Here is a 13,598-nt window from a genome sequence, read left to right as displayed (position 1 = left end):
AGAGCAGCAGCTGCCTAACCGTGGCCAAATTTCCATAGACGTTGCAGCAAGACAGTTTTAAGGAAGAATCTGCGAGACTACCATGAGGTGGATTTGGGAAGGATTATGTGAGGACAAAACTGGGAGAAAAAGCATGAAAGGGCTCAGGTGAAAGTCTACCAAGTGCTAATGGAGGTTGGTATCACAGACTGGCCAGAGGTGGAAGCTGCTCCCTCAGAAACACAAAATGCAGCTTGGAGATATATAGGAATAAAAATTTCCATCTTCTGTGAACAATCATATTTCTAACTATATTTCAGTTCTGAGTTAGAATAACGTTGGTATAAAGGGACTGTCCATGCAATTGCTGCTCCCCAAAGAATCTGGTTTGGAATTGCTGTGAAAGGACTTTTCAGTGAAGAAACATCCACAGCAAACCATTCAGCTTATCCTAAGTACTGGGCTTGGAGGTACTGGCAGGGGGGGCACAGACAAATGTCAAGTTCTTCATCTCTCTTTGTGGTACAACTTCACTGTGTATAAATAATGAATCATTATGCAGAACCTAATCATTAGGTACAGCCTAATGATTTAGGTGTCCAACCTGCAAGTTGAGCATCTGAAAGATCAGGTCAAGGTAGTCATTATGTTCTGCCCCATTCAGAAAGACAAAAAATAATATATTTTGACTTCACCAGTTAGCAAGTTAGTGTAAAAAAAAAAAAAACAAACAAAAAACCCAAAAGACAACAAACAGCCAACCCAAAACTAACCAAACAAGAAACCCAACCCCCACAACAAAACCAAACCCTGAGAAGGTCAGATCTGATTTGAGATGAGGGTTAGGTGCTGGTATAGTTGCTTAACTGAAAAAAAAAAAAACCAAACAAACAAACCCCAAAACAAAACCAAGCAAACAAAAAAAATGCATATCTATTTGCAAATCCCCAGCCTAAGGTGTAACCTGGTAATAGCAACAACCCAAAAGCACTTTACGAATACCAGAGTGATAGATGATACGGGAAGGGCACACTATAAAAAACAGGTGGAACACTGAAGCAGCCTGTTAACATCCAGGTAAATTCCTCAGCAGTGACTAATTACACGTATTAAAAAAAAAAAAAAAGGAAAAAAAATTGAGAGGCTGTGACATTTAAAAAATTGGATTAAATGTAATTACTTGCAAAAATGTTTTTTATAAACACCTTCAGGTCTTTCATCAGACGGCAAGTGCTACTTCGCTTTGCAGCAAAGTATTGACAGTATGAGCCTTCCTCTGTCATTACATATTTTCACAACACACAATATCTGGCCGAGCAAACAGCTGAGGGAGAAATAAAGTAATGCTGAAGGAAAGACTCTATCTTTAGGGTTGTTGGTAGCCCCATCCCAAGCACCCCCAAGGTAACTGCCATGAGGTGGTTATTGTGTACAAGCATCATGATGAGATGATCATCATGGCAAATGGACAGGAGCTCCTACCCATGTCCCACAGCAAAGGAGAAGTCACACAGTGCTGCTGGCAAACCAGGAATGCGAGCAGAAAGGGGTCTAGGCTGATGGGTGGTGATGAAAGCTAGCCATACTGTGGACAGCTAGAGACCAACAGAGCTATTACTGTCTCACACAACCTAAGATGCAGGCAGCTGCCAGACTATGCCAGAGACACGTGCCTGCTCTTGCCTCCTTGCAGTAACTTCCTCTTACTGCTTTACCACCATTCTTTTTCCTCCTTCTTTGTCTCCCTAATTATTAGTTTATTGATTCTACACTTATTTGTGAGCTTCTCTCAGGGCAAGGAACAAACATTTTTGGGAATTCCATAAAAAGGGCAACTTTTCTGACAAAGACCCTCAGTTGTGGCCAAGAACTTGACACCAATGCCACTGCCTTTCAACTGAAGTGCTGCAGAGAAGAAGCAACCATACCTGGGGTTGGATTTGCGAAAATCTTGGTAAAAATCCTAACTCTACATTGAAAGTGCCTTAAAAACAAATTAGTAGTAACTATGGGACAAAAACATGAGCAGACGGGAAAAAGTTCTGCAAGACAGGAATTTGTCTTGTAGGAAAAAAAAAAAAGTACAAACAAAAAAAAAAAAAAACAACCCCAAAACACAGAAGCTTGGTTTTTCTTCCTTTCTTTTAAACTGAAGATATTTTCTGTAGATTGCTATCTCACACCAGCAGCATGCATCCACTGACAGAACAACTAATGGAACTGGCAGGTCTAGAATCTGAAAATAAAAGGGAAAATCCCAGGCTCTGGTGAAGCCAAAGGCAATACTGTCACATAGCCAAGACTGCTACCCTGACTCCTGTGGACTTAATAGACCAGGTAACAAGAAAATTTTTCCTTGGGTGCTCTCTTTATCTGGAGATCTAAATTAACCTGAGCACTTCTCTGGTGTTTACTGAGCTAATGATATTAGCTATGTACTTCACACAAAACCTGTGCTTAACCTGCAGCAGCTACATACCAATTCTGCTGACTCACATAAGAAACATCACCTACATTTGTCAACCATTGTCATGTGCCATTCATATAACCATGACCACATTCCCACAGAGACTCAAGAGTGCTCAGAGACTTTTGCATTAAGAAAAATCAGTCCTCTAAGTTAAAGGAAATGCACAGCCTGGGGAAGAACTGACAGCTCCAGAGACTGGTCCTTTTATTTACTCACAGACTTTTTAAGGCAAGGGCATATTTCCTCACATGACCCTGACTTTCCATCTAACAGACTGGAAAATGCAACAGGTATGTCAGTGCCTGTATGCTTTTCACCTTCAGCTTCCCTGAACTTCTTCAGGTTGCACCTACAAGGTACAATGCCTGGATAAGGACCAGCTGTTACATCTCAAACTGCTGCTCAGTCAGAAGCAACACGTTTTTCTGCTACGTTTGCCTCTTTATAATGGCAGGAAAAGACAAGCATGCAATGCTTTAAATCACGTATCACTTCTATGCAAGATGGAGAGAAAACATAGTCAAAAGCAACCCCTATACCCTTCTCACAGCTTAATTTTTTTTGTTCTGTTTTTTTTTGTTGTTGTTGTTGTGTCAGTCCAGCTGTATATGTAACTGTGTGAAAAAAAATCCTGTAGGTTAAATACTCCAGTCTTGTTGGGTTTTAAATGAACCAGTATGCAGATCCACTATGGATAGTTTACTCTGGCTCACCTGTGACACTCTCCAACCTAGTACCTACAACAGAGTTACCCTACACAGCAAGTTATCTTTCAAAAACAGCCTCTAACAGATGGTGCCAGAGAGCAACACACGAAATACTCCACACTTCCGGTCCCATTTTAAACCTCTGATTGTACATGCTCCTTCAGCATCTGTGGTGGTTTAAGTCCAGTCAGTAACTCAGAACCATGTAGTCACTCACTCACCCCTCCAACTTCCTCCCCCCATGCTCCCGGAGGGATGGGGAGGAGAATCGAAAGAATGAATGTAGCTCCCACAGGTTGAGATAAGGACAGTCCAGTAACTAAGGTATAACACAAACCACTGCTGCTACTACCAATAATAATAATGATAAAGGAAATAACAAGGGAAGAGAATACAACCACTCACCACCCGCCGACCGATACCCAGCCTAACCCAAGAAGTGATCTAGCCCTTCCAGGTAACTGTCCCCAGTTTATATAGTGGGCATGATGTGCTGTGGTATGGAATACCTCTTTGGCTAGTTTAGGTGGGGTGTCCTGTCTCTCCTTCCTCCCGGCTTCCCTGAATTCCTTGGTCAGACTAAGCATTACTGAGCAGCAACTAAAAATATCAGTGTTATCAGCGCTATTCCCAGGCTGAAACTCAAAACCACAGCACTGCACCAGCTACTAAGAAGGAGAAAAATTACTGCTACTGCTGAATCCAGGACAACATCATAGAACAAATCTGTGGCAGGCAAAGCTGCACCAGGGGAGGTTTAGATTGGACATTAGAAAGTATTTGTTTACTGAGAGAGTGGTCAAACACTGGAATAGGCTTCCCAGAAAGGCGATTGATGCCCCAAGCCTGTCAGTGTTTAAGAGGCATTTGGACAACACCCTTAATAACATGCTCTAACTTTTGGCCAGCCCTAAAGTGGTTAGGCAGATGGACTTGATTACTTTATGTCACTTACAACTGAAATATTTTATTCTACTGTTATTATTAGCAGCAGCTGCAAAGGGTGCAGCATGTAGCCTTAGTTTCTAGGACTCCCTGATGACAGGCACAATGCCTACTACGTGTAAGTCCCCCAGCACAAACTATGCCACATGGGCCTCTCATTCATCTTGTGCTCTCAAGTATCACTGTCATATTTCTGAAAATGCTTTATACATAGCACAACAGTTATTTCGCCTTTTAATACCACTAACTAAACAAACACTTATCAAGAACAGAACAAGCAAGCCACAGTTTGATAGCTGAATTCCAAGCAAATTACAGTCTTACGGTTCTCCTTGCTTCTTGCTATCTCCTTCAGTTTCTTGCAATATGTTATTACATTCATCTGTTCAGTGAGATTCACAGCTGAGATTGCCACTTTTACTGCCTATTAGAGTCAAACTCCTTTAAAATCCCTTGACATGGCAGGGGGGTTGGAACTAGATGATTTTAAGGTCCTTTCCTACCCTAACTATTCTATGATTCTATGATATGAAAGGCTTCATATAAAGCCCATTTCTGTGTTACACTTAAACAGAAGACAAGATGTTTGTACCAAAAGAGACATGAAAATTCAGTTCTGCTGAAGGGAAACAAATGAGTCTACACCATTTTTAAAATCAATGCATTTTTCCTTGGAATACAGTTAAGCTGTGTACACAGACAGAGACAACAAAGCTTGCTTATTAACCTGACATGGTGTTAATGAGAATGCCTTTCCCTGTCACATCTATCACCTTTATCTCAACACTGATGTAGGGTCATTTCAGATAGCTGAAGTTAAATACCAAAGGACTCACAACTCTGAGTCATTTTTTTTTGTAATACAGGCAGTACCACCCTATGATTCAATTTATTTGAAATACAGAGACAAATAAACAATAGTTCTCAGTACTTTGAGTCTACAAAGCAGTGAATCCAATGGCAATGTCTGACAGCATGTTTACTGGTTGCCCTGCTTTCATCTGATTGAAGTCAGGATGTTGCAGACTCACCAGTTCTCCTGGAAGGCAAGGACCAACTAGAAGCTCCAGCTCTGGAGAAGAGTATGTAGGGAGATCTTCTTACATAAGGATCTCCACTTTCATTTAAAAGAATCTACCTTATAAAAAAATCTGATTATTACGTCCTAAGCAGTCAAACACTAGAGAACAAACGAAAAAGCAAGTTTTCAAACAAAAGAACAAAATTATATTTGAGTCAACACTGACACTACTACAGCTATTCAGGAAGAATTGTTGCAAGAAATTCTACCTTCCTCAGTGCATATGTCAGTGTCAGGTACAGGCAATGGAATTGTATTTCTGACCAAAACTTTACCAAATTCAAGGATGTACAGTTTGGAGCTTATCACTAATCAATATCAGGGTGAGTTCTGAAGTTTAAACACTGAGTTTTAAATACTTTCAGTTTTTCTTGTGCCATTTCAGAGTACTTTTATGTAATCAATATTAACTAAAGGCACAAATCCTACCATTCGTTTGTGTGCAGAGCAGACCCATGTGATCAAAAGAGATGCTGAATACCTGCTTTTCATTTTTAATTTCACGGAACTGCACTCAAATAAAGCCTGAGAAAGCTGAGATATTACTGACCATCTGTAAGCACTACCTTAAGAGATATTTTCCTTGAAGAGTAAAAGTATTTCACTGCCTACGTTCCAAAGACAGTTGGGAGGTTTTTAGCCAGACTCAAAGTGGTATTGAAGAACCTGGTATTCCTGTTGATCTCGGGTACCTCAATACCTTTGTCTTCATATATGTGTGCCAAGTAAAAAAACCCTCCTTTGCCAGTTACACCCCCTGCTAACATCCCTGAAGCTCAACAATTTTTCCTATTACCATGTGGCTTTTTCCTTTCACATGTTTGAATTGTCAGGATTCACACTTAGCCCACAATCCTTCAGTGGGCACATAAGATGCAGTTGTAAAGGGACCCTTTCTAAGGACACCATCTCACCTGCACATATGGTAGAACAAGTTTGTCAAGACAGGTCATAGATGTGCCACAAAACTCCATCTACAATTGACAAAGACTAATAATTTAAAAACAAAACAAAATGAAAAACAAATATTTTGTCATTGTTATAAATTATCTGGGATTTGCTCTACCAGCTGCATCAAGGAATGCATTATTCTGAGCAAGGGTGGTGATCACTTAGTTTCAAGGGAATTATGCTTATATGATAACATTCAGTAAGTCTTGAAGCTGTTGTCCAATTTTGTGAAAATAAAATAGATCTAAAGACACCAGCTGAGATCATATCCCTGCTGTACTTGCACAAATGCGTGCCTGGCAGAACAAAGACGGGAGCTGTGCCCTGGAGACACAGAGCCATAAAAACAAAGTGCTTTGTGACCAGCACAACTCAGGAAATCACACCTCCTACAGAACTGTGTTCCTTTGTTGATTAAAAGTCTATACTTCACTATACTAAGATTTTCTGTTTTCATGTTCAGAACGCAATGTATCCTATCAGTTATCTATCGTCTCTTAAGTTTTGAGAGAGATTTCAATTCAGATGTATTCACCCCAAAAATCATTCTCCTCTTCTCTTTACAACTTCATTTACACCAAATATCTTGTTGCCAAGTGGAGGCAGTCACATACAAATGTATCACTCAGTCACTAATCAAAAACCTGGAGAAAAGTGGCAAGTGTCTGACTGCAGACCTACTTTTCCCTTTTGGTCTGTTTCTACAAAATCTGCAAGAACTTTATTATGTTGGAGCTGTTCTCCTTACATCACACACAGTTGAAACTGGGGACTGGCAATAAACCAATATTTAAGTGACAAATAGCAAAATGCATGCGTGAACACATAGTAAGAGATGGTATAAACCTTGTTTCCAACAGAAGCTATGCTAAAAGATAAAGGCTAGTTAGCTTTTTAAGCTGCAAAGCAGGTGCTAGGTCTGGAGCATCCCTTCGTGCATCAGCATTGCTCTTCCAAGGCATGCAAATGCAGGTACAGCCACATCCTAAGGCTGAGCATCCACCAGTGTACACAGAGGCTTTCAGGACTCTTTGGGAGCCACAGATAACTGGAGGGACACAGAGAAATGGCCTAGACAAATGGAAAAGTTAGACACTCTCTTTTCAACAAGGTCAATGAATGAAGGCCACAGAGGACATATGCACCAGGAACAGATGTGGAAGCACAGTAAAAGTCTTGACCAGGATTGGAGGGAAAGGAGGAGCAGTGGAATGCACAGCTGAAGGAAAGAACTGGAATTATCAAAAGATGGAACACAAGAAGAGGAGCAAGCACCACAGTACTGCACCCTGAATGGTTATTAATTCTGCCTTCCTTAGGACTTTGATAGGACTCTGGATCTGATGATTCATGAAGAACATAGAAACAACATTGGGTGTAGGGGAAAGCTGTTTTTATAGAGCCCATTAGCTTTGTCAGAATACAGCTAGTTTGCAGGAAACAATGGTCCCATGACTCACCAGATGTTTGCTCCTCATTGAAATAAAAGTCACCAGGGGACTGACTGCAACAAGTTACATTTCCTTGAGATCCAACTGTCTCACACACTTGGCAACCACAGAGACTGTGCCAAGCTGACGTGCATTTCACCAACCCCCAGACTGCATGACACTTTTAGAAAGAAAACATCTGAAGGCAACCAATCAAGTCTTAAAGTTCTGCTGCATTTTTAAAATTCTTTCCCCAGAAAACAACCACTGCGTACACAGATTTTCAAGTGGCACGCACATGCCAAGGGCTTAACAGTAACGTCCAAAACAAGCAGCAAGAAGCTGGTAAAGAGTAGCACAGTGATACATTTCATTAATGATTTAAGATAGCCAGGCTTACATTTGAAGCAGAGGACAAGCAGGCATCCTGCTCTGATGAACTTGCAAAAGAAAGAAGTGTCTTGCAACCATCATTTGCACAATTAATCATCTTACAAATCCATAATTCCTGCAGACTTCAGTCTGTTACTCCCTTTGAGTGGACCTATTTCTAGGAATAAAACTTTCCTGGCCAAGGGCCTAAATTCACACATGCCAAACCAACAAGGATTTGGGAATGAAAGTGAAGGCAGACAGAAGTGTATGAGAAATCAAAGCCTTACTACATGATGGGTGAAGGGTGCTTACATACAGAAGTCACACATAACCTAAAAATGAAGGTACAGGCTCACATGGAAGAAAAAAAAAAAAGGAAAACTTCTAACTGCTTAGGGAGAAACAAGGGAGACAAGGTCAGCCCTGCTTAAGGACAATCAGAGACAAGCTAGGATGTAGATCTGAAGGGGAGAGAGGTGGGGAAGGACACAAGAAACAAGGAGCTAGCAAACTGCAGCAGAGTCCTGGCAGTTGGGACCAGGAGACGAAGAAATGTGACAGTAGCACTGAGAAAGGCTTTAGCATGAGCCTGACATCTGGGAAGGAAAAGTTGCAGAATGCAGCTAAGCACTACCACCAGGCTGGTACTCGTTCACAGATGCCATTTTAAAGAAGATCCCAACTAAAAGGTTTACCCATTTACCTTCGAATTATTTAGCAATGTATGTTTCAATTACTGCACCTGCGTTGTTACCTACATACATTGACAGTACCTCGGGAGCTCTCACAGAGCCCAGGGAGCTGGCCTGGCTAGTGCTTGGCAAGGATAAGCTCTCCTGCTTTGCGGCTGTTCCCGTTGCAACCGTTATACCGGGCGGAGGTGGCCGGCACCTTGGCGGCCAAGGACCCTGCGTTTCACCCCGCCTCGCCGATCCCGCGGAAGGAGGGACACGGGAAGAGACCGGTGGGCAGCGCCGAGCAACAGGAATGTCCGGCCGCCAGGAAGGCTGTCAGCAGCGCGAGCCGAGCTTCACCCCGCTTCGGTGGGACGGGACGCCGCAGTCTCAGGGCGCCTCTACCTCACTGTTATTCCCCTCCCGGGCGCTCCCCGAGCACCGGCAACAGGCCCCAAGCAGCGCCACCGGCAGCGCCGCAGGCCCCGTCCGGCGGGTCCGCGTCCACTCACCGCTGCGGCACCCGCCGCCGCCGCCGTTTCCCTCGCGGGTAGCCCAAAAGGCCGCGGTGCTTCTGCCCCTGCGCTGCTGCCGCCGCTGCCGCTCACTTGGGCGCTCAGCGGGGCCGCCCGGCACCGGCCCCGCCGCTCCGGGGTCTGCGCGGAGGGCCCGCCCTCACCGCCGCGGCGCAGCACGGCCCTGCCCGGCGGGCGGTGTTATGTAACCGGGGCCGCGGCCCGCGTCGCCGTCTCGCCCCGCAAGCAGCCGCCGTGAGGGGTGTCCCTGGTCGGACACAGGAGGCCCAGCAGGTGTCCTCGGCCACAGGTGAGCACTAGCTTTCTGCTGCTTGTTAGCGGGGTAAAACGCACCAGAAGAAACGAAACCGTGTTTCTCACAGTACCGCTTCTGGGGTCTCGGAGCTCTGAGTCACCAAACACTAGGAAGTGGGTGACAGGCCACGGAGAGTATTCACCCATGCTGGGGAGCCAGCAGTGAGCCATGCCAGCACACGGGCAAACTCCTCAATGTTCCTTCTGAACCTCCAGAAAGCAAGCTGGTGGCTATACATAAATGCAACAGCCCCAACTCATCACAGCACGAACAGAAATTAGTCTGGATGCACGGTGTTGCAACTGACATTTTGGGAAGAAAGAAACAACCAAGAACTTAGGAAACAAAACCAGTTTCCACTAGTCTGATCCAGGTGATTCCTTCTCCTGTAATATATCCAAGCAAAAAGTCTACAGCATATGCTCAGGTAACTACCAGAAGGAAAAGGAGCAGCAGTGGTGTGCTGCCAGGCACGGTGTCAATTCTGTAATTCAGAGAAAGAAGCCAGGGAATTGGCAGCATTTTGTGTTCCATCTGCAGTATCAGAAAGTTCTAATTACATCGAAACCAGTGCACTGAGCCACAGGGAGGGAAGGAGAACAGAACGTACAGCTTTTTCATATTTGAACAATCATATAACCTAAACAAGCTGAATGAATGTGTGAAGAACTTCGTATTTCAGGAGCCACAAACACGAACTCTTCGGCAGAGGCTATACTGCTGCCCCCTGCTGCCGGGAACTTGTGCAGTTCACCTGCCTAACCTGCAGAAGAACGGGCTATTTGCGATAAAAATCTGACCACACGTGCCAGTACTGCGGCCAAGTGCCTCCAGATACGTAGTTCAGAAGAGAGGGTGAGCTCCCAGAGACGCCGGGGAGGACAGCTCTTGACCTACTAATACCAGCTGGGGTAGGCTGGCTCCCATCAGTAGTGTTCGTTGGTGACATCAGCGAGGGGAGCTGCCATGGGCTTACAGCTGCCCATAGCCAGGTATTTAAGGTGATCTGCCGTCCATTTGGAATAGCTCTGTATTTAACTTGCTCACAAACCATCAGGAATTACCACTCCTCACCTGCAGAAAAAAAAAGGTAAATGGAAATCTTGTCAGAATTTAATGGTGAGGAGTGTACTTTCATAGCTGGTTCTGACCTTGAAGCACCAAATGCTCACAGTGGGTCCTGTAGTAGCACAATTTGGGGTAACTGGCCTTTTAAGTTGTCACTAAGAGGGCAAATGACTGCTCTATTCTCCCTCTGTAAACAAGACTATCATCTAGCTTTGAAAATCTAATTTATTTACCAGTACAGTTTTGACAGACTATTTACTTGGAGTAAAGTTTGCATCACCAGTGTGTAAAACTGAATCTATGCCTATGCAACTGCTCTTGGTCTATAGTAATTTACAGCTGATTATCTCTTAATGACCTTTAGAGTAGTGTGAGGAACTGTACACAATCCAAAAGTGTTGGACTCCAAAGGAATGTGTCCAGAATAGGTAGATGATAGATAACAGAAACTCTAATCTGTTAAGTGTGAAAATTTGCTGTCATCACAGTGAGTATATGAGCTACCGTCACTGGCAGCAATGAGCGGTTTCCTTATGAAACTACCCTTTAAGAAATTGCTTTGTATACCTAGACCTTTTAAGTCCAAAATAAAAAGAGCTCCCTGCATTGAGAAAGCTTGCTAGTGTTGGACAGTGCATCACAATCTAAAGCTTGCTTGAATTAAGTTCGTCTTCTGTATTTCCCTATGTGGAAGCTTTCACAGCTCTGGTTTTACTACCTCAAACAGCTTTGTACATGCTGAGTTGGAAAAACCAGCATACACTGGCATTAAGTAAATGAGCATTCAGTGCATTACCCAAATAATATGAAGCTGCCCACACAACACACCTAAACAACAAAGGAGAGGCAAGAATGACTGCAGGCACTGTGGAAGGGTGGAGGGGCTTCTGGAAAAGAGCAGCAGCTCTAGTTCTCTTTCCTTAGAGGAAACAAATGTATTTTTAGAAGCAGTTGGTTCAGCCCCTAAACTAAACCACAAGTATTTGTCAGTGAATATAGTGTTTTCAGTCATTTCCTGTGATGAACAGAATACCCAAGAGACTGGGTGGAACACAACAAATACTGCAAAAGTAACAATGGTGTTGGCATGATTTAGCCCATAGGATAACCTACAGGATATCATTAGGGCAACAGAGAAGCACTTATAATGCTGCAAGGTAGCTACTCTCCCTTATTAGCATGACATGCCCATTTATTCACACTCATAACCAATGACAAACAAGAATTACGAGGTATTAGGAAGTTTCCCTTTATGTTTGCTTGGGTACAGCAATGTAAAATTGTTAATCAAATAATGAGTCACATGGCAGTCTTTGGGTGGGAGGAACAGCATTTTTTGGCAGAGTAACATTATGTGCAGCATACCAGTGACATGTCTTTAGCATGACAGGTTTCAACACTGAGTCTTCTTTTGGGGTTTATTTGTGTGTTAGCTACTGGAAGTTGGACATTGCTTGACAGAAAACTAGGTGATCATAAGAGTTGCTACATAAGAACTCTTCTCAGTCAATAAAGTAATGAAGAGCCATAAACTCAATGCTAATGTCAGATCAGTGTATCTTTGGGAGCACTAGGGCAAGGATCACACTGGTAAACCATGTGACTGGTACCTTGTGCAGGGTGTGAATGAAAGATTACAAGCAGCTTGCTTATCATCATTGTATGGCCATTATGGTGATGAATGGCACACAAGGTTGAGATATTCTGCTACTATTCTCACCTAAAAGCTTTGAGGTTTTGTTTCCACACTCTTGGGAAAGCCTATTTTTTATGCACCACCCAACTTTTTCCCTTTCAATCCTATCCTCTCCACTTTTTCTGTGGTACAGACATTAATTTTTTAAACCCCAAATTCTTCTATTCCTAGCTTTATCCAGTGCTGCTCTAGTGGTTTCTGCTGACTATGCCATTAACCTCTTTGCTACAGCCTTACCTACATTCCTAGTCAGTCTCATTCTCTCTCCTTCACACTCCGTATCTCAAGTGTCCCTCATTAGCTTACACGTCTGGTCTGAGAATCCTCCTGCTCTGAAGGGACAGACAGCAACTGGAATAGGCTTGGAAAGGAGACACTATCCTATCCATCTCTAGGAGCAACCAGTATAGCTATCTCATCAGATGAGTAGTTCCTCTCCGCCCAAGTCCCAGCCTGCCACATCTTTGCACATCCTCTTCTTACTTTCATTACTGGAAACAGATTCTAGCTCAACCCACAAAAATTCAGAAATACTGGGACAGTATCACGTCCAATGGGGAAAAAAAATAAAAAAATCAGCAAACATTTTTTTTAATTTAGGTTGTACATATACAAACCGGAGTTTGCACAACCTCATACCATGGCCAAACATGGACCGATTTCCATACCCATACTGAGAACTGATCTTTCACAGAAGTTTTAAGCCCTCAAATTCCACACCACAGCTGTCTTCTGAGAGGCATGACACTTCACATCTGCTTCATCCAAATTCAAGGTCTCTTTAGCAAAGCACAAACCGTTGTGCAATTCCTGTGAAAAATTTTAGTCAAACAAATCCAGTTGGCATCAAAACTTGAAAACTTTGATCTATACAAAAAGATGCAAGCAAGTGAGATGAGGGTCATTTTATTCTGCACAGCACTTTAAATAAATAATAGTGGGAGTAGGAACATCTTTTTACAAGTGTCATTGGTTGCAGTGACTAATTTTAGTTTAGGTACTTGCTTAAGTTTTTCTTCATCCCTGCTTTAAGATAGAACTTTTGCACATCCACGAGCATGTGCTGTGAGAATTACCCTCTACATTTTTTACAGAAATGAGAACTTATTTATATTACATCTAATATAAAATTACATTGGTAATACTGCAACTGAAAATGAATGGTTTAACAAAAAGCTTCCAGGCTCCCCAGAAATACTTTATCATAGATCTGTCAAGCAAAGATTAAGCAACCACAGTACATGTGACTTAGGGTCACAGCATTGGCTAGACTATAGTTCCTTTTCAAAGCAATGTTATGAAAACTTTAGAATGTGCTAAAAAGTACACATGCATTCCTAAACAAACAAGCAAACAAACAAAAACCCAAACCAAAAAGACTAAAACATGAG

Source organism: Melopsittacus undulatus, chromosome 4, assembly GCF_012275295.1.
Source record: "Melopsittacus undulatus isolate bMelUnd1 chromosome 4, bMelUnd1.mat.Z, whole genome shotgun sequence".
In the NCBI taxonomy this organism is placed as follows: domain Eukaryota; kingdom Metazoa; phylum Chordata; class Aves; order Psittaciformes; family Psittaculidae; genus Melopsittacus; species Melopsittacus undulatus.
Note: the sequence above shows the minus strand (reverse complement) of the source record.